General features: G+C 36.0%; 1 protein-coding gene across 5 annotated transcripts in view; it reads right to left on the bottom strand.

Moving 5' to 3' along the window:
• ZFPM2 (zinc finger protein, FOG family member 2) overlaps positions 1–21,130 on the bottom strand; it is a 449,708-nt gene that overhangs the window by 109,629 nt on the left and 318,949 nt on the right. The window lies entirely within an intron of this gene.

Here is a 21,130-nt window from a genome sequence, read left to right on the forward strand (position 1 = left end):
TTATGTAAAGCTGTCCTTTCATAGAGAAAAGCTAAATTTATAATGTATGCATTCCGCATCATGATCTCAAGTCCTCTGTGAAACAAAGCAGGGATATGTGGGTATATGTGAGCAACTAAGTAAATAATAACCAACTAAAGGGGTTGCTATATTCAGTATCACTTAGTTGTTCTGAAATCTGTTAAATAAATGCGGCCTGATACATTTCTGGCCAGAGAACTTGTAAAGAGGAGGAATCAGCTCATCAGTGATTTCTCTACCTGTAATGCTTACACAATGTGCTGTGAACTTTGCCGTGTCATGATGTCCTCAGTGTGTTTTCCATTCCTTGTCATATTGAACTCAGAATGGTCCATTGATTCACTCATTCCCTCATTCATTCACCACAATTAATAAACACCTGCTATACACTGGACACTGCTAAATATTGGGGATACATAAATGAACACACAGTCTTTGATCACAAAGCACTAACAAGCTAGTGATAAACACATGAATTGGATAGAATTTGATAAGTGTGTTAAAGCAATATACACACATTAGTCTAGGTCAGAGAAAGGGCTCCTAATTCAACCTGGAAAAGACAGAGTAGGCTTCTTAGAGAGGATTATCTCAGTGTTGATTCTTAATAGATGAAGAAACCAGTGGAAAGAAAAGAGGCAGCTTTGGTGATTTTGGTTAGATAGGCTATCATGAGACATGCCAAGGAAACCAGAAATATAATGTTCTCTGTGAAGAAGGGAAGATTGTCAGTGTGTGTGTGTGTGTGTGTGTGTGTGTGTGTGTGTGTGTGCCTGCCTGTGTGTGGCTGGTGAATGGCTGCCTTTGTGCGCACACAAGCATGCAGACTTCAGAATGTACACTGTGGATAAGTAAAGCCACAGGGATAACCTTGTGGTCATCTATTGTGTCATTTCTCTACTCTTTCCCTTTCTTGTCCCTAATAAAATGTCCTTCTTGATTCACAAGGCTGTTGGAACAATGGTGATTGCTTTAAAAGTGCAAACAAAGTTCGTATTTGAGACTGATCTGCAGTTTGTATGTGCATCAGAGAACCACTGCTTCTCTGTGGTCACATGCCAAAGGGGTGCAGGGAGGGAGACTTCCTAGTTTCATTACAACATAAGTACTCAAATAGATTGAATTGAAGCCATACACAGGAGGACACTCTCCCAGTAAACTACTCATCTGGAGTGGGATTTAAAGAATCCCATGACAGAGACTGTGAGGTCTCCAAACCTCCGCTTTTCCTACCCTTTCAGGATACAGCTAGATCACATTTCCAAGCTTCCCTTGCAGTGGACAGAGCATGTGATTAAGTGTGCCATTTCTCTCCTGGACTGTTGTACTGGTGTTCTGAATGATTTCCCTTCTTCGGCTCTGTCCCCTATTCTCCACACAGCAGGCAGAAAAGTCCTATGAAAATGTATAAATCTCACCATGTCAAACTCTCCAATATTTTCCCACCCTTACGATTATCTGTGAGAACCTATTATCTCCCCCACCACAACATTCATCTCTGTAACCTTAATGTCTAAAATTCTCTTAACTCCCCAAGCTCCTATATGCTAGCAATGCCAGCTCCTTCGCTCTTCCTCAATTTTTCCCCGTGTCTAGAACAATTTCTCCAGATGTCCATCATGAATCACCTCCTCACTATTTTCAGATTTCTGCTCAAAGGACACCTCAATGAAGAGGCCAGTCCTTAACTCCTTCCTTAAAGAACAGACTGACACCCAACCAGCCAGCCACTTGTGCCTTCCACTCACTGGCTCTGTTCCTGGCTTTGTGTTTCTCGGTGGTACTTATTACAGAATGACAATAAGATCTAGCTGATATTAATCACCCTGCTTATAAGTAACTTAGAAGGAGAATATGTAGGTTTCATTGTCCCCTCCTAATTTCAGTAACTCCTTTATATGATTTGTATAACTTTGTCATCCTCAGTTTTCTGAGGTATAACTGACTCATTCATGTAACCATTTAGCTATTCAGAGGTACTTTGTATCAGGCAGTTTATCAAACAAGGGGAAGCAGGGACTGGGCAATTTTCTCCCACAGAGTGACAGATCTCGTAGAGCTCAATCACCTGGGGAAGGTGAACATCAAATCTTTATTTGTAAATGAGGCGAGTGTTGAGCAAGAAAACATGTAGCACATAGAAGAGTGGTCATAGAGTCTACATTATACCAACTGGTCTCTTCTAAGGTCCTTTGTGCTGTAATGATCTATGAGTTTACTTCTTTTTTATTGAGATAATATTGGGATATAACATTACATAAGTTTCAGGTGCACATTATAATTTGATATTCGTATACACTACAAAATGATCACTAGCATAAATCTAGTTACCACTCATCACCCATTTTACCCACCCTTCAACTCCCTTCCCCTCTGGTAACCACCAGTTTGTTCTCCGTATACATGAGTTTGTTTTGTTTTGTTTTGTATTTTAGATTCCACATATAAGTAAAATCATCAGTTATTTTGTCTTTCTTTATCTGACCTATTTCACTTAGCATAATATGTCAACTTCCATCCACTGTGCAGAAGCTTTTGTTTGTTGTACTCCCATTTTTCAAAAATTTTTGCTTTTGTTTCCTTTGCCTTTTAAGTCATAGCCAAAAAACATTGCTAAGACCAATGTCATCTATGTTTTCTTCTCGGAATTTTATGATTTCAGGTCTTACATTCAAGTCTTTAATCCATTTTGAGTTAGTTTTTGTGTTTAGTGTAACAGAGTAGTCTAGTTTCATTCTTTTGCATGTGGCCGTTCAGTTTTCCCAACACCATTTCTTGCAGAGACTGCTATTTCTTCATTGTATATTCTTAGCTCCTTTGTCATAAATTACTTGACCATATAATGTATAGGTTTATTTCTGGGCTCTCTATTCTGTTCCATTGACCTATGTGTCTATTTTTATGTTGATATCATACTGTTTTGATTATCATAGTTTTATAATATGGTTTGAAATCAGGGAGCATGACACCTCCAGTTTTGTTCTCCTTTCTCAAAATCACTTTGGCTATTCAGGGTCTTTTGTGGTTCCGTAGGAATTTTGGAATTATCTGTCCTAGCTCTGTGTAAAATACCATTGGGATTTTGACAGGGATTGCACTGAATCAGATTTGTTTTGATATTTTAACAATGGTAATTTTTCCAATCCATGAGCATGGAATAGCTTTCCATTTATTTATGTCTTCTTCAATTTCTTTTACCAGGGTCTTATAGTTTTCATTGTACAGGTCTTTGACTTCCTTGGCTAAATTTATTCCTAGGTATTTTATTCTTTTTGATGCAATTATAAATGGGATTGTTTTCTAAATTTCTCTTTCTCATAGCTTATTATTCATGTGTAGAATGCAGCAAATTTCTGTACACCGATTTTGTATCCTGGAACTTCACTGAATTTGTTTATTAGTTTTAACAGCATTTTGGTAGAGTCTTTTGGGTTTTCTATATATAGTACATGCCATCCCCAAAAAGTGACAGTTTTACTTCTTCCTTTAAATTTGGATTACTTTTACTTCTTTTTCTTGCCTAATTGTTGTGACTAGGATTTCCAATACATGTTGAATAAAAGTGGCATTATAGTCATGTTCCTGATATTAGAGGAAAGGCTTTCATCTTTTCACTATTGTGTATGATGTCAACTGTGGGTTTGTCAGATATAGGTCTTTATTGTATTGAGATACATTCCTTGTATACCCACTTTGTTGAGTTTTTATCATAATTGGGTGTTAAATTTTGTCAATGCTTTTTCTGCATCTATTGAGATGATCATTGATTTTCATCCTTTATTTTGCTAATGTGGTATATCACACTGATTGATTTGCAGATGTTGGACTATCCTTGCGTCCTTCAAATAAATTCCATTTGATCATGGTGTATGATCCTTTCGATATATTGTTGAATTTGGTTTGCTAATATTTTGTTGAGGATTTCTGTATCTATGTATTAGGAATATTAGCTCATAATTTTCTTTTTTTGTGGTGTCCTTGTCCAGGTTTGGTATCAGGGTAATGCTAGCCTTATGAAATGAGCTTGAAAGCATTCCCTCCTTTTCAATTTTTTGGAAGAGTTTGAGAAGGATAGGTATTAAATCTTTGAATATTTGGTAGAATTCACCAGTGAAGCCATCTGGTCCTGGACTTTGGTTTGTTGGAATATAAGTTTATTTCTGACACTATTCATTCAAGAGGGAGAAAAAGGAAGGGACCAGAAAGGGATCTAATAATTATTCCATTGCTAGTGTACCACTGAACATCTACTGGAAGGTTCATCTCTAAAATAACACACGGTAGTTATGACTCTTCCCACTGTGAGATATGGGGAATCCAACACTCAGGTGGGCATTGTTACTCTCACTGTAAGACTGAGTAAATTGAGGATGGGACTTTCCTTACAACATATGCACACAATCACATACTGTATCACAGTACTACTCACAATGTAACCTACAGACAAACTGTTACTGTTTTCTAATAAAATAAGGAGGTTGCAGCAGAATATAAATCAATGCACTGCTTCCTTTCTCCAGAAACTCTTGCTACAAAAAAAAATGTCATTTGAACTAAATAGCATGCTTTGTAACTGATTTATATTTTGCATATTCTGGAATAGAAAGGGGTAAGGGATGGTGGGATTGTAGTGGGGTAAGAGACAGCATAGCACGATGGATCCTGAGAACTGGTTGAAATGCAGGAGGGCAGGGTGGAATGTGAGGAGATGGGGTGGTGAACGGTATAGCTAGAGAATAAGGGATCATGTTATTAGAAGAATTTATATGGCATGCCCAGAAATTTGTCCCTATTTTCAGAACAATGAGGAACCACTGAGGACTCATGAGTTGTGGTTACTACAGAGAATGCTCTGGCTATACTGGATTAGTCATTTTAGTTTTGTGTGTGTGTGTAAATTATATTTTCATATCCCTTATACAGTTTTCATTCAGGTTTTAGTGGTTTTCTTATCCATTCATATAAGCTCTTTTACTAATGAATAAATACAGATATAATGCTTTGTTACATTTGTGGTAATTACACAGTTTGCTGTTTACCTTTAGATATTTTTGTGTGATTTTTGTTGTATTTAAGAAATGATTGTTCAATGAAGAAATGAATAACTTTGCTTTTTCTATTGTAAAGATATAGTTATTATTTGGTGTCATGAAGCATTTTACAGACTCAGAAGTCTTTTACAGTTAATAAACATATTCTAAATGCTTAAAGTATATCAAGGACTCAGAAGATTTTTTTCTTTTTTTTTAAGATTTTATTTATTTATTTGACAGAGAGAGAGAACGCAAGTGGGGAGCAGCAGAGGGAATTGGAAAAGCAGGCTCTCCACTGAGCAGGGAACCCAACGCAGGGCTCAATCCCAGGACCCTGGGATCATGATCTGAGCCGAAGGCAGACACTTAACTGACTGAGCCACCCAGGTGCCCCAGAAGATTTTTTTCTTGTTAAGAGGACTGATGATCCAGGTCATCTAACTGTTACAGCCACAGTTCTTCTACCAGTTCTACTGACTGACCCTGGAAAAGGCACTGAATCTCTCTATTTTCCTTTTATCTCATACAAAATTAGGTAATACTATATACCCGATTCTGCCTGCCTCATGGAGGATATTAAACAGATGAATGAGAAAGTAGGTAATGACATACATAATTAGGAAGAAGTATAAAATATTCCCTACTCTTTGCAGGAGGATGTTATTAATTTCAAGGCATCAATGTCAATCACAATTTATTCCTGATTGTTTAAAGCAAGGGAACGGGGCAACTCAGGTCAAGTAGCAAAACCAGATTTTATTTTTGTTTCTGCTCTTGTTCTGTTTCATTGAGCTTTAACATTCTTTGAACTCCTAAAATGAGCAAGGCCCTGTGGTAGGTATTTTCAATCTATTACAACATGGTTACCTCACTTAAAATTCATTTGTAACCGAGATATCCTGGAAAAGACAATGGAAGATTTGAAAAAAGATCAATAAAGAAAGGTATGTAGTATTGGAGCCTCCATTGGATGATGTACAACTCTTTTTCAAGCTAACACAAATAACTTTTGAACATATATTTTATTTTACTATTCTTGTGAATCATTATCTCTACTTCTTTACTCAAAAAATTGAGGAAAAATGCAGTTTAACAGATCCTCCCATAACAAAATTTAGAAACAAATATTCTATGTACTTCGCCTTATAAAAGTCTTGCTACATCAGATTTTGAAATATTGGTCAACTTAAGGTCTAATGAATAAAGTCTCTTATATTTGTCCTTAAAAAGAAGTATGCGAAGTACCAAATCATCATTACAGATTTAGTGTTTTAGTGTTTCGTTGTTACAAAATACTTTTATACAAATTATTTCAATAATTCCATTATGTAACTATTGTTATGAACATTTTAATGCACAGGGAAATTACTCTCACCCAGTAAATTTCCATGATCTACAGAAGTTTAAGAACCAGTATTAGAAAGCTGGTTTTCAAGGTCCAAATTGAGTGTGTTTGTCAAGGACATTGCAGCTAAAACTCAATGTGTTTTTATAAACATCAAAGGTGACAAACTCAACGCTTACGGGGACAAGACAGGCAACAGAAGTGTGTAAAGCAGGCCAGACGGGGACTGAAGTGAACTGTAGCAAAGACTGCTATCTAAAGGGGAAGGGGCTGCGTCATGGCCTTTAGCTGCCACGTGGGAACAGGGGAGTGGTGTTGCCAGATAATCCTGTTTCTAGAGAATCTAGAAATCTTAATTTTTTTCAATGTAACACCTTCTGATTTTTTAAAAAAGATTTTATTTATTTATTTGTCAGAGAGAGAGAGAGAGAGAGAGAGGAGAAAGAGAGAGAGCACAAGTAGGGGGAGCGGCAGGCAGAGAGAGAAGTAGGCTCCCCACTGAGCAGGGAGCCCAATGCAGGACTCGACCCCAGGACACTGGGATCATGACCTGAGCTGAAGGCAGAAGCTTAACGGACTGAGCCACCCAGGCGCCCCACATCTTCTGATTTTTCAAATGATGGCAACAGTTAAGGTTCACTATGAGTAAAAGATAAGATGTTTGCAGGCAGTGCATAGAGGACAGATGATCGACTAGGCTCCTCTGGTGTACATGATCCTATTTGAAAAACAACTGAGGAAAGACATCCCATTTAACAGATTAGAATGCCAGAGGTCAAAAAAAAGAGTTTGTGACGGGCTTAAGGTCACACAGCCTCGCAAACGACAGTAACGTGACTCAAAACTCACCGAATACGCTTTACGCTTCATTTTACTGCCGTGTTTATTTTGTGATGTGTCTAGAAACCAGGGAGAAAGCAAATTATTCCATTACACAATGATGTGCTTCTACCCCCACTGCATTATGATGCACGAGCCAACAGCACAACACTCTCTGCTGTCCAGACATTTCACAGCTGCCACAGCTTGCAAAAAAGCTGGGGGTTGCTTTGAGCACTAGTGCATAGGAGTAGAACTCACAGGGTGGTTACCAATGGGGATAAAAGAGAAAACCTGAGGATAAAAATGGACAATTTCCAGTTAAAATTACCATATTGTAATTTTGTTAGTTATCAGACTAAGTACACAGCAGCTTATCTGACAAGAAATTGTCCTTATGGGCATGATTTAACCTAGAGATGTCTGATTTCCTCATATGTGGTGTCCAGATGGTCCTTTTTGCTCTATGTTGAGACCAGGAGGCATTAAGGCCATTTCTAAAACAGAGACAATAAAGTAAGTGCAGGGTGGAAATGCACAAGGCTGGTCAACATAATGTACTCAATCAGATTATATTTTTAAAGCTAATTCCCTATTACTGACATAGGCAATTGATGAGGGAGGAAAAAAAGGGGACTATTTTTTGAGTGATTTTGCTAGAGGTGCTATTACACGTGACTAGCAGCTGATGAGACAGATCCTGTGGTCATGCAGGCTCTGCAAGAAAATATGGGAAAGCAAAGGGAGGGCTCACAAAACGAACAAAAGAGAAGCCTCATGTTCTAGTTGAGAAATAGTGCTTCTTCCTTTCAATGCAGGATTAATTCTGTGTCAAACTTCACTACCTCTTACATACTACCGACAGGAAGGGTCGGGGTGTGAGAAGGAAAACAGTGTAGAGAACTTAGCTGGAAAAAAAAAAAAAAAAAGGCCAACTGTAAGTAGTCCACATAGGATGGAATACATAAACTACACAGTAAATAATTAAACAAAATCTCCTAACATGCCCTGTTTATGGTAACTTCTTATGGGCAGCTCCAAATTACGACATTGGCTATTTGCATAGGATATTACAGAGCCATCTATCACGGTATTCAAGAAAAAGAAAGTACCTCAAAAGACATTTTTCTCATTTGGAAGTACAATAACTTTGTAAAGTTAACGTTTGGAACGCTTCCCAGTTTTCAGCAGTGAAACGATAATGCTAGACGTATCATTTTAAAGTGGAATCTCCTAGAAGTTAATTCAGTTGACAAGGTCACATTTAGACTCTATTTTTTCCCCCTTCTGTTTTGCACTCAAAATAATTCCCAAATCCTATTATTCAAGCCCTGGAAGTTACCATAGCAATTCATGTGTCTGCTCATACTCAAGGTACCTCTGAGATAGAGCTACTTAAACAAAAACCAAAAACCAAAACCAAAAAAACAACCTCCTATGATACAGATCCTGGAATTCATAGGGTTTTGAGAAAGGGAAACAAATGAGAGACACTTATTTGTTGGGTGGAACTGTTTGATTTTTAGCGCTATCTTATTGTGAAGATTCAGGAGAACAGAGCTGGACTTGAGTGCACCCTCGCAGCTGTCATGGCTGGGTTCAAAGCCTCATTCTACCACTCACTTGCTGTGTGACTTTTACATAACCTCTCCGTACCTCCATTTCCCCCTCAACAGATAACAAGCTCTACCTCATATGCCGTCCTTGCGAGTATTCGATAAACTCTCATTGGAAAGTAACTATAGCAAGCATATGCAAGAATTAGCCTTTGTCTTAAAAAAGACATGTTTTCATAAAGAAGATAAAATATATTTTCAAAGAAGAAATTTTAAAGATAGTGAATAAGGAAAGAATTGAACTTAAAATCTTCTAAGAACATATTTGATGGAAGCTGTGTTTTTCTTTTGGTGAAAGAAGACAAATGATAGAGATTCAGTGAGAAATAACTAAATTACCTTGAGTGGAAAAAAAGAGACACCTTTAATATTTTTTCTGCATTTAAAATACAATACATTATGATTCCTTTTATACCTCTGTAGTACATTTCCAATTTTAGAAATAAATCTATATGAATTATACCCAAATTTGTTAACATTTTGGTACATCTTTTAGACACTCTGACTGGTTTAAAACTGCATTCACATAAGTCAGTCAACCCCAGGTGGTCTTTGTTTCAACTCCTAACTCTTTTTCAGAAGGTAACCATGATCAAAGACATTTATTTTTTGATAACGAAGCATCCATTTTCCTTTTAACTTATGAAATTTATTCTCTCAATTCCAACTTTCACTGGTTTTTGTCCATTTAGCCATTTTGGTATTTTCAAATATTGCTCTCATGTATTTAAATAATTTCTTTTTAAATAGTAGAACATGCTCAACAGTTTATTTTTCCATGCATTTCTTCCCAATGTCTTTCTTCAACAAAACAGATGAAAGGAATGCTATGTCAAAATACTCCAACATTATTATGGGCTATTATGTGCTTCAGGTCAGAAACATTCAGAACCCTGTGTTTAAATAAAACTGATGTTTTGGGAGAAGAAAGAAAAGCTTTATTGACATTTTTGAAAATGATTTAAATTTCAATACTGCAGTTGAGGTTGTTCATAGTAAAGCAGAGAGCTTTACTTTACCATTTGGATTATCCCACACAATTCAATTTTTAAAAACAATTTGCCTAAGTCTCTTGGTGGTCCAAAAGCATTTCTTAAAGCCTGGTGGCTTTAAAATATGTAAATATGCTACTGAGGAGAAGAATTTTGAATCCTTGTTATGGTCAAAATGGTCAGGATGCTTGTTTAACCTGAAAGACCGTATGTGGCTTCCGGCTCATTAAAAAGCAACAGACCTCTTCCCTCTTCCTGGTCTCAGATTCTTAGAAAACATAGTACCTAGGTGAGAGATCTTCAAAACTATAATGGCCTCTGTCCTCTAGACCTCTGTAAGTTTTGCTAGTCTGGAGGCAGTATTGAATAGTTAAGAGCTAGGATATCAGGCTACAAAAAACCTACCTTTAAATTCTGGCTCCAACTTTTGCTAAATGTATGACTTTAGAAAGCCCCAGCTTTTACATCTATAAAATACTATTAATAGTACCTAGTTCCTCATTGATAGTGATGAAGAAAGAGAGAAATAAAGAAGCACGTGGAAAGTCCCTAAGAGAGTGTGCAGTTCACAAGCTTAATAAACAGTGACAAGGGTTTTCTATTACTATTTATTTCTAGTGCTGTAATTTCTAAAGACCTGACATTTAGAGCTTCCTCCTTTTGCCAATCTCTGCCTCTGGAACTTGGTTATTGATTTATTTACAATTTCACCTTTATGCACAGGATTTGAGACCTCAGGGTTGAAAGGGTTCCCTCCTTTCTTGCAGACAGTCAGAGACCAGTGCTCAACATGATGAACTGGCCTTTCAAGAACCAGTTGGCTGAGATCAGTACTTTAGTCCAGGACTTCAAAAGGGGGTCTCTGGAGGACTGAAGCTGGATCTCCATCCACATTGCCTGTTCTTTGCTTCTGAGTGGAGTCCTGGCTGTCAGCCTGGCTCCCATTTTGGTTATAATTTCTTAACTCTGCTCTTTGGAATACCTTCCCATTTCCAATCTTCACTAATAGCACCTTTTTTTTTTTTTAACACTACTGACTTTGTCAGATTCCCAGAAGAAAGTTTCTTAACAACCTGGCTGCATATATTTCCTAATTATCAATAGAATGGACATGCCTTTCTAGCCAGAGGTCAAGCAACGATGGTCTGTAGGCCACACTGGTCCCAAAGATACATTAGAGCGTGATTAAACATTTTTTGAACACCAATGCCTTTATCTAGGTTATGAATTTTCCAACTTATATGCTGACACATGCCCTACCAGTTCTATTCCTTTACTCCCATAGTCTAGTACATTCCATGAATTACCTGCCTGATCTCACTTGAGTTGGTATGGCTGGATGTTGGCTACACGACCTGAGGGAGTTCTGTCAAGTGGGGAACATCAATGTCCTTGCTTCTAATCCATCACCATTAGGTTTGCTCAGAACCATGGTAATTGCAGAATTACTATGCTGCCCCTTTCTGGTGCCCCAATACATGGGTTTATTCTGAACCATAATCTCTGGCTTCATAATAAGCTTTGGGCCTAGATCTCTTTCCACCCTTTGACCACTGTACAGTGATTTCCTCTGAACGTAACCTTTGTCTCACTCTCCTGCTTTCTTGTCATCCCATGGCGTCTTTCTGAGCAACTAATGCAGGTCCATAAAAGTCCTCCTATGACAGTGTGTAAAATCAGCGTACATCCCATCCACCAATACTGAACACCTAATGTATTTCTATTAGTTTGTTGTTTTGTGGTTTTCCCTCTATCATTACAAGATGATTACATATGGAATACCTTTAAAAAATATGATGCCTGGGTATGGAACAAAAAGGCAATGAGGAGAAATGAACAATGCAAACGAATCCATTTTGATTTCCTCCTTACCACTAAACACAAGACTTGGTCTCCTCTGAAAGATTTATGAGGCTTCCTACCATAAAGGAGGCTGGATTACAGCTATGCTTACTTTATAAAATGAAATTCTGCCATCATAGGCAAGGGTTCATGGCTGTAATTATTTCAATGATCTTCCCAGTCAATGTGTCTTGCACAGCTGAGCCAAACTCTCTTCGCCCAGGCAGGCAGGCCATTTCATAAGAAGTCTAAAAGCTCCCACAACTTTGTGTGACCTTGCATCGAATAACACTGGAAAATTGATTTGGCTCTAGTAATAAAAGACCGTCTGCATTATCTGCATTCTAATTATAATTAATATAACCAGGATAACTGCTGTATTATTTACGATTAGAGCTATGGTGAGCACAGTGTAATAATAATCTGCTACATAATTTTTTATTGATCTGATGGCTTTATTGCAGAAAAAACAAAATGCTACACCACTGCATAACTAAAATTGCCTTTCCTGACATGAGTGTTTAGACAGAGGATTTCATTTAACATTTCTTTTATCTGATGAAATTCTCATAGTTTAAATATCATAATAAGTGCGAAGCTATGGGATCTTTCAATTTTCCTCTTTGAAAAGAACCGAAGAACAAGCATAATTCATCCCCCCAGGTTTCTCATTCTTTACTTACTGAGTATCATTAATTCCCTGACACAAGAGTCATCACACGTTTCATTAACAGCAATGGAATAAACCTGAGAAAGAAGGGGCTTTCAGTTAAGGGAATGCTCTCTCTCACCCTAAATAAAAGTCTCTTGGAGGATAATGTATAATGTCATATAAATGAAGTAATAACATTAGTGTATTTTTCTTTAACAGAAAGTTAGAAAGTTATGCTTTTAAAATGTGAGTCAAGGAGATTTTCAGGAGCACAGAGATCTTTATCAACCTAGGTAAGAGTGTTTGCCATTCTCTACCCTGTTTTAGTGAGGAAAGCTTACTTCAGTTACACAATAAATTGGAAAATATATTATACAAAGAAGTGAATGATAAACTTTGGTAAAGAAGTAAACATAACAATACTGAATCATTTGATTTCAGCAGGACTTGCCAAATCATGCAATGAAGATTTGTAATTATCAAAAGGATTAAGACTTGGAAATCATCTTTTTCTAATGTCTAATTTTAACAAATAAAAGTTGATTAAATTATAAAAACTATTTTGTTTATAGTTGGTTAGCTTTGTAAAACTTTAGAAAATCAGCAATATATAGTATATAATTTTTACAGTCAGTTTCACCTATGTTTTCATTTGAGAATCAGGCCTTAAGACACTTAGCTGCTTCTATGATATCATGAAACAGATTTCAATTTCTATGCACTATTTTGAAAAATATATTCAAATCATATTTTGCCAATTTATAATGAGTTTCATGCCTGTTATCTCAGTTAATCTTAACAATAACATATCATGTAAGATAGGAAACACAAGTATTTCCTTTTGACAGATGTAGAAACTGAGGCTTGAACAGCTGGGATGTAGCAGATTCACATCTAACACTTTTGCCTCCTGACCTAGGATCCTGAACTTTTTCTGTAATAGCATGCTCTTCAGTGATTTATTTGAGTTGAATTGGGTAATTGGTGCATTGATGCTAAGTCTCTACAGAACAGATCTGAATAACAGTTGCCTAAACATGTGAAGATTATGAAGTATAAACTCTCTAAGAGGAGTCAGATTTAAGAGATATTTTAACTGAACATCGTCATCATCATTCTGGCAACTGACATTTACGGAACCAGAAAATAACAAACATTATCTCATTATAATGTGACACATGGAGGAAGCAAGACTTAGGGAGAAATTAAATAATTTGTCCAATGTCACATAGCTAGCCAGTGGTGGGACCAAGGCTCTGAACACTGATGTGTATAAAATCAGAGTTTGTTCTCTATATATTGTTTCATTTTCCTCGTGTTTCAGCTTTCCAATAATATACCTTGTAGAAACCATCTTACAGTTATTTCAACAAAGAAATCAACTCAAAAGGTAATTTTCTTTTCTTTTTGTGGCTAGGAAAGCAGTAACAGAGGCATTAAATGTGTTGCCACAGAAACAGTCACTCTCAGAGTCCTCATAGACATTTATATTAGATTATTTGAACATTTCAGAATTTTGTGTGTTAGCCATGCCAACATGAATGATCTAAAATGAATTACAGTGAGGGGCTGTTGACTATGACTTGGAAGATTATACCTTTGTATAGATTTCATTTTCAATTTATTTTTTAGTAAGAAATTAATCTTTATTGGGAACTGTTATAAAATGTGTGTTTTTAACCAAAAATATGAGATTTGATTATGAATGAATATTAGACAAGACATATAATTAAGCATTACTGGTAAAAAGAGAGAGAGAAAGAACATGAGAGAGAGAGAGAGAGAGAGAATTATGTGCTATTTGAAAAAAATAGAAGTAGAAATATGGAAAATTGTACTTGATTTTATTCCTGGCACAAATTTTCCTCTTTCCAGCCCCTCTATTACTGTCTTGACAGTGAAATAGTAGCTAGAATGAGATAAATCTAAGAATGACAAGCAGGGTTTCATTCTACATAAAGAGTTTCAAAAATTTCCCCTTTGGGTTATTTCCATTATTTAGATGACAGCAATCAGAGTTTCAAAATAACTCTCTTTGCTACAATAAAGCAGACAAATTCCATGGTAATTTTTCCTGAAAAATGTAGGTTGGCCAAACCAGTATGGTAAGAGAAAAGCCAATGTCCATGCCTCCTGTGCACTCATTGCCCAGAAATATGGGGTTTAGGTTGAATAAATATGTGAAATATAATTCTATGGTACATGCCTTTAATTTTTATTTTCATTTAAAGTAGTTTTTTAAAATGTTTAAAAATCTGTTACCACAATATTATTTAAAATTCTCTAAGAGTTGTAGCCAATGTAATAAGACAGGAAACAAAAATCAGAATTGTAAAGCCATGAAAGGTGACCAAAAAATCATAATTCACAGATTATGAAAAATTATTAATATCAAAATTATTATTTTAAAGATTAAAATTATTTAAAAGATTAACAGAACTCATGTATCATTACTAGAGAAAAATGTAATTGCTACAAAATTTTATTCATAATTATAACAAAACTGCTCAATATGTGGAAAATTTTTTAATACTTGGAAATATTTTAACAAGGTATATATATATGACCCATATAAAGAAATGTATTGATAGAAATCATAATTTACCAGTATAAATAGAGTTAAAATGGAGAAAATATTTTAATGACAATTTGCTTCCAAACTGATTTATAAATGCAGTGTAATGTTAACCAAAATCTCATTAAGTATTTTTTTAGAACTAAAGAAAATTATTTCTTTCATATGGTAGGATAAATAGATGAAAATAAAATAATTTTGAGGAAGAATAATATAAAGTAATATGTTAAAACACTACTAAGTTACAAAATCAAATCACTATGATATAAAAATAAGGAAAGAAGAAAGTATAGATAGAATCAACTAATCTAAAAAGAATCTAGAATGTATAAGAATTTGATGAAACAAATCAGTTTGGGGAATGTCTCACTCTTCTAATCATAATAATTATTTAGATCTCCATTTTAAACCATTTATTGGCATAAATGTAAGAAGGAATAAAACTCAAAATCAGTTGGAAGGGCATTAGAGCAGAGAGATTAAATGATGACTGCTTTGCTTCTACTTCTATTTTTTCTCTGTGCAAATTCATCTCTTTCCGGGCTTCAATTTTCCCAACTATAAAATAAAGATAATAATATCTTTTTATTTCTATAGGGTTATTGAAAGGATTAAGCAAGTAAATATGTAAAGTGCTGGGAAATTGTCTGACACATAGTAAGAACCCTAATAGTATTGGTGAGTATGTTATTATAATTAGTACTACTATTACAGATTAAAGAGATAGTGATTTTTTTTAAGTAAAAAAGAGCTGTTAAACTATTTATTTAATCTCCAAATGTGAAAAGTCTTTCCAAGATTTATAGGAGGCAAATAAATTGCAAGTGGGATGATCTATAAATTTGACAAGCCTCAAAAAGAAAAATTTCAATAATCAAGACTAAAATTTTCAAAGAAAAGATTAAAAAAAAGAATAAAATTTTCAAAAAGGCAATTTGAAAAACTTAAACAAAATTAAAATAACAAATGAGAAACTGTAAAATAACTGACACTCAACATATTCACAGCTAATAGATTATAATCAAAAAACAAATACAAAATGAAAATAAAATTTTTTTTTTCAATTCATAGAAAAAAATTGAAGAACTCATTATTTTAACTTACTTAAATATCAAAGACTTTTTAAAAATCATAGCACTTAAAACTCCCAAGGGATAGAGAATGTCATGGTAGTGAAAGATATACTGATGTCTTGGAATATTGCACATCGCAGTACTTGTATCAAGATCTTTAAATATGCTCATTCTTGAGACACTATAGTAATCAGATGTTAGAAATGAGTTTCTCAGGGTGCCTGGGTGGCTCAGTAGGTTAAGTGTAGGACTCTTGGTTTCGGCTTAGGTCATGATCTCAATGTCGTGAAATCGAGACCCTCAAAGGGCTCCGTGCCAGGTATGGAGCCTGCTTAAGATTCTCTCTCTCTTTCCCTCTGCCCCTGCCCCTCCCCGCTTGAGCATGAGCTCGCTCTCTCTCAAAACAAACAAAAAAACAAAAATATGAGTTTCCCTAAAGTAACTAGTTGTTATCAACCCATTACCAATGCCAATACTCAGTTTACCAACTAAAATAATAAATGTGATCTCAAGCTGGTACGTTTTCAAAATCTACAGTAGAGAGATTTTTAAAGTAGTCTCCATGGTCTATTTTTTTCTTAATTTTAATAGTAAGATACAGAATTTACCCAAGAAGTAAAAAATACATCGTCTAGCAAAACCAAGCACTATATATTTTAGGAATACATACACATGGGATAAAGCTATTTTTAAAGGCAAGGGAAAGAGATAATGTGTAAAAAAAAGTCAGGATGGAGGTTCTTTGCTAGAAGAAGGAGAGTTTACAGAGAGGAGAATGTGACAAGAATAAGCATACACATAAATGAAATGTCCCTCTATGGTTCTAGTTCTTAATCTGGATGGTAGATTCATGGATCTCTGTTGTTTTGCTTTGTAATTCATATATACTGTGTGTTTTCTCATGCTTATATCACATGTAAAATTATATTTTTTAAAAGGTACAGAAGAAAGTAGTATCTCTCATTGGGATACAAAAAAATAAAATAAAATTCAGCTCAATTTTGGCTCTTGCCTTTGTTAGAAATATACTGTCATTCCTAGCTAATGTCACTCCTGACTTTTATGCACTTTCTCTATTTACCAATAGGCTTGAGCATTCTCAAAATTCTTGGTGAAAAAGAGCTCAGGCAATTGGAAAGTGGTTTCTTTTCTTTTTTCTTTTTTTTTAAGATTTTATGTATGTATGTATTTTAGAGAGAGAGAGCGTGAAAGAGAGTGTGAGTGAGCAAACAGAAGGGAAAGACAGAAGGGGAGGGAGAGGGACAAGCAGACTCTGCACTGAGCTTGAGCTGGTCCCAGGGTTGGATCCCAAGACCCTGAGATCACAACCTGAGCAGAAACCAGACGCCTAACCAACTGAGCCAACCAGGCACCCTAGAAAGTGATTTCATGCAAAATGTTTCCCACCATTCCTTCCCAGTAAGTTAAGAATAGTTTTGCTAGTTTCATGGGAGTGTCAAGAAGACAGTTCTGATAAAGTTATCACAGAAGACATAGTCTTGGTTGGGGTGTGCTTGCAAGACCTTTGCTTCTAGAGCTGTAGTCCCATACCCGTCAAAAAAAGGAGAATCATATTTGTAAATATTGCCTGAAGGAGCATAAGAGGATTATGGTTACTGACCCCATCATATTTATCAACAACTAGATACTAAGGCGATGGATCTAATAAATATGAATACAATGATGGATTCAACCAGATTTTTACACAGTAATCCTGATTTATTCACATCCACATACCCCCCACACACACACACTTCCCTTATAATAGGAAAATAAAACAAAAGAAAATAATATTTAATGACATCCTATAATTTATGAGCAATATCATTATATGTACGTTTTTAGGTATTTGCCCCAAACTATGCATTAAACTATGGGTTATTTTAAAAATAAGTGCAAAAGTAGGTGAGCCCGGAACATAAGGCAGAATCCAAATGTCAGGAATACTCAGTCATGAAAATTAAAGTAATGAGAATTTTAAAGGGAGCAGAACTTGAATAAATTACAATGTATTATGTATATTTTTACCACAGATTGTCTATACACATAGGGAGTCCAGTATCATATCCATGGCCCTATTTTTACTAAATCTCCCTAAAGATTTCCTGGAAATTGAATATAATACTGGCTTGCAGTAGAGTAATTTTAAAAATAAAGTATTTACATAACTATTTCATTTGTCTGTTTCCTCTATCCTATGATACCCAAACATCCCAAATATGGCCTTCAGGTTGTTAGAATAATGGATATAAAAATGCAATATTTAGGGGTGCCTAGGTGGCTCAGTCAGTTAAGTATCTGCCTTTGGCTCAGATCATGATCCTGGGGTCCTGGGATGGCCCCTCGCTGGGCTCCCTGCTCAGCTCAGAGGACAGCCTGCTTCTCTGTCTCCCTCTGCCTCTCCCCTCCACTTGTGCACTCTCTCTCTCTCAAATAAATAAAAAAAATCTTTAAAAAAAAGTGATATTTAAATAACTTGGTCTTTTACAATGACCAATCGCTTATGACAATAAAGTATTTTCTAGTGACTAATGCACCAATGTATTCATTCATTCAAAGGCAAAAATAGTGACTGACCTTCTAAAGTCTGCTAGATGTTAGAATTCCCCAAAAAAGTTAAAATGTGATTCTTACCCTTTTAGCACCAAGTTCAGTAAAGAAACTGAAGTAACCTCATCTCAATATCACGAGTAATGCTGTAGTCATAATGTCACAGGCATGCAATATTTGAGGATAAGAGAATCAGAAACAATCTATTCTGGCTAAGATTAAGTGCATATAATTACATGCTGTGATTCATTCTTTTTTTTTAAATCTTTTTTTAAAGATTTTATTTATTTATTTGACAGAGAGAGACACAGTGAGAGAGGGAACACAAGCAGAGGGGAGTGGGAGAGGGAGAAGCAGGCTTCCCGCCGAGCAGGGAGCCGGATCTGGGACTCAATCCCAGGACCCCGGGATCATGACCTGAGCCAAAGGCAGATGCTTAACAGACTGAGCCACCCAGGCGCCCCTGATTTATTCTTTAGTAAAGTTAACAGGTTTGATGAAATATCCGTAAGACTTTCATCTGTACTTTTTAAAACCTAGTCAAGTCCAAACCAGTTACTTTGATAACGATGGCTTCCATCATGAGCAGTTTTTGTAATTTTGAAAATTTGAAAAGAAGGAAAAGTCGAAAAAGCAGACAAAGAGAGTACCCCCCCCCCTTTTTTTTTTAAAGGAAAGAATAATTCGACTGCCTGAAGTACTTTTTCCTGTCGTAAGAAAATGCAGGTCAGCAAAACTGGCATACTGAAATGTCAGCTCAGTCATCTTTCCATGTCTTGCCCCACAGTCTGCTGCTTTGCAAGGTAGAAAAAGCTAATTTAGTGGCTAGAGCTAAATTAGACTTCTTAATTGACATTTCACTTTCATCTAAAATTAGGCCAGCGCGTGTTTAAAAATCCTTTATATTTTGAATGAATTAGAGAACAGCTTGTAAAAGGCTTGTAAAGATCAGAAGGGGTAGTGAGGGGACAAGGCCAGCTGAGCATTTCCCCAATTGGGAAACTGCTACTGACGGTGTGTATCTCTGAGGGAAGCCAATGGCCTGTCTGCCTGGGCCTTGAAGCCTGTATTGAGCAGCCTGTGAATTAACCCTTCTCAGATTCCTCCTATGTGAGCTGTCACAGAGGTTCTCAAACATTCTGGCCCCAGGGCCCCATTACACTCTTAAAAACTGAGGACCCCAAAAAGCTTTGGCTTATGTGGGTTTTACCTGTTGATAAGTATCACAGCGAAGAAATTTGTAAAATATGCATTCATTGAAAAATAACAAATAGGTGCACCTGGGTGGCTCAGTCATTTAAGCATTGACTCTTGGTTTTGGCTCAGGTCATGATCGCAGGGTCGTGGGATCCAGCCCCGCACATGTCAGGCTCGGTGCTCAGTGGGGAGTCTGCTTGATTTTCTCCCTATGCCCCTCCCCCCACTCGCTGTGTGTCTCTCTCTCTCTCTCTCTCTCAAAGTAAATAAATAAATCTTTAAAATAAAATAAAAATAACAAAATATAAACGACATTTTAACACAAAAAAGAAAGTTTTTAATGAAAAATAACTATATTCTACAGAGCAAAGTACTAATGAGAAGTGGTACTATGTTGCATTTTTGCTACTCTCCTCAAGGTCTGCCTTTAACAGAAGACAGCTGGATTCTCATACCCACCTCTCGAGACAGTCTGTTAGCCTATGCTGTTTTGATTGAAATATATGAAGGAAATCTAAACTTACAGAGATATGTAGTTGAAAAAGACAGGAGTATTTTAGTAGCCTTTTCAGGTAAAATTTGGGAATTCTTCTTTGATACTACACCAAAATTCAGCAAGTGTTATATTCTTAAAAGTGACTTACAGGGTGGAATCTGATACTACATCGATTAACTTTTCACAATCTGTTGCTTTATTTATTTATTTTTTATTTTATTTTATTTTATTTTATTTTTTTAAGATTTTATTTATTTATTTGACAGAGACAGTGAGAGCAGGAACACAAGCAGGGGGAGTGGGAGAGGGAGAAGCAGGCTTCCCGCCGAGTAGGGAGCCCGATGCGGGACTCGATCCCAGGACCCTGGAATCATGACCTGAGCCGAAGGCAGACGCTTAACAACTGAGCCGCCCAGGCGCCCTCAATCTGTTGCTTTAAATCCATTTTTCTATGTTGTAAATAGTTGCTGAGTGGAGCCTTTACCAATGCATAATGTATTAGTGTATGCATCGATGATTTTGGAAATATTGGTCTACTGAGTTATGCAGATCTTCCAAATGCTGGCACATTTCATCATATAACATCAAAAAAATCACATTCGTAAGTATCAACACCAATCTCATCAGTTAAATTTTTAAGTTATTGGAAAGCTGTCAAGTTCCTATAAATTTCCAAAATTATAATTTTTGCTTTAAAGCTTGACTTTATCATTGGCAATAAATACTGTCAGTTGTTGTCCTTGAGGCAATATTTACTTCTGAGAAAACATCTGCCAAATACTCAAATTTAAATAACATATTTGTCAGACATTCTTTCGAGCAAAACTAGTAATCTATGAAAAAAGCGGCTACTTCTACTTTTCATTCAAGCAATCATCCAAGTGTTTCTTCTGGAGACAATCATGGAACTTCAGTATGA

This window comes from Halichoerus grypus, chromosome 5 (genome assembly GCF_964656455.1).
Source record: "Halichoerus grypus chromosome 5, mHalGry1.hap1.1, whole genome shotgun sequence".
In the NCBI taxonomy this organism is placed as follows: Eukaryota; Metazoa; Chordata; class Mammalia; order Carnivora; family Phocidae; genus Halichoerus; species Halichoerus grypus.